This window comes from Cyprinodon variegatus, unplaced genomic scaffold, assembly GCF_000732505.1.
Source record: "Cyprinodon variegatus isolate N-32 unplaced genomic scaffold, C_variegatus-1.0 Scaffold43, whole genome shotgun sequence".
NCBI lineage: Eukaryota > Metazoa > Chordata > Actinopteri > Cyprinodontiformes > Cyprinodontidae > Cyprinodon > Cyprinodon variegatus.
This window is the reverse complement of record NW_015150496.1, coordinates 1269949-1271615: the sequence shown is the minus strand read 5'-3', so window position 1 is coordinate 1271615 and position 1667 is coordinate 1269949. Positions and strand designations below refer to the sequence as shown.

General features: G+C 39.7%; 1 protein-coding gene across 1 annotated transcript in view; it reads right to left on the bottom strand.

The window, feature by feature from the left end:
* Nucleotides 1-1667, bottom strand: part of LOC107081855 (neural cell adhesion molecule 1-like) — a 452491-nt gene that overhangs the window by 408599 nt on the left and 42225 nt on the right. The gene's annotated exons all lie outside the window — the stretch shown is intronic.

Here is a 1667-nt window from a genome sequence, read left to right as displayed (position 1 = left end):
AAAAAAAAAATACACTATTATAGTTTATATTCCAATGATTGAATAACCCAAATAGTTGGATTAACAACAATAGATGTGTTGTGCTCATATAACTATTCAATAATTGACAAAAAGGGTTTTTTGAATTGAAAAGGTGGTTTATTTTGTCAGTATATGGTTTTCAATTTAAATGAAAATAATTGTGATCAATTATATGTAAACCCTGTAATTAACTGGAACAAATAATGTTAATAGCATCCCACCACTACTTTTAAAATAAGACGGTTGAAGTTCTGCATTATAACTCTTTTTAATTTCCTGTGTTCGAATTTCTCTGCCCTGAAACCAGATTAATGAAAGTGAAACAAAGAAAAGCTAACCATCTTTTAACAAATGCTTGTAAAGTATTTTCTTTCTCTTTAACATCCCAATAACACCTCTAATGATATTTAGCAAAGAATTAAAACACATTTTCTAAAAAGTGGGCTTTATACACGAATGGGTGTGTTCTACTGCACTTGCAGAGCATTCAATCCTCATTGCTCATTATTACCTTCACCCCCACCCTTGTGGCATAGATATGCTGGGCTGAGTCATTGTCTCAGGTGAAGTCAAGCAGAACACACGGTTGCCCTCCCTGGCCCCTCAAAGCACCATCTTTCCACACACTCACACACAGAGACACAAACAACCCCTCACCTCATCACTGCTCCACTCCAGGGACTCCTTTTATTTTGCTCCGTCTGCTTCTGGGATCACATTGTGTATCTGTCTGGCGCCTCGCCTCCTGCCACCAGCAGCCATGCTGTGGGGTAGGGCAGGGGGGTGCTGGACTTTTTATTATTTTTTTATTGTTTATGACATCTTACTGTAATCACTAATTCATCTAAACCAGGCAAAACCTGGAACAGTAGGCAGGGTTCAGACATAAGTAAGGTGTCTCCAGAGCTCAACAGCACCTTCTGCCATCAGCCCCACCTCCTTAATTATTCCCCTTCATAACGATCTCCTACATCTGCCTTTTCTTCTGGACTAAAAAATGCAGATGTACCTTAACAAATCATAATATGCCTGAAAAGAAAATTTGACTTCAGCTTTAAAATATAAAACTAATAATCATAACTTCATTAGACACAGAGCTATATAATTACAAAAAAATATATATAAAATGGTTTTCTTTTGGAAATTTGACTTTGATCAGATGAAAACCAAAACTCAACTGTATAAGTCCAATGCTTATTATTTTTAACCTGGGTTTGACCTTTGGAGGACATAGGGACCCCCATTTCATCATTCTGCTTCATTCTATCTCTATTATTCCACTCTGCAGAATCTATTAGTTCAATCTCTAACGTTCTGCTCTCTCTTTTTCTCATAGTAGCTTCATCTGGTCTGTTCCTGTTTGGCTTTGACTCCATCCTGGAGAGAAATATCAGCTGTTTATAGATGCTAGAGTTCGGCCTGTTTTTCAGTGTAGTCCTGTTTCTCTGACCGTGACTAACTGGATGTGCTCTCTTCGTCCTCTGACATGGGAGCTGGCTCGGAGCTCGTCTGCCTGGCGGTGTGTTTCCTGGACAGGGCCGCCTTTTGCAGTTGCTTTTTGTGTCTCTGCTTCTGTCTCCTTGAACCCCGGTCGGCCTCAGCAGATGGCCGCTCACACTGAGCCTGGTTCTGCTGGAGGTTTCTTC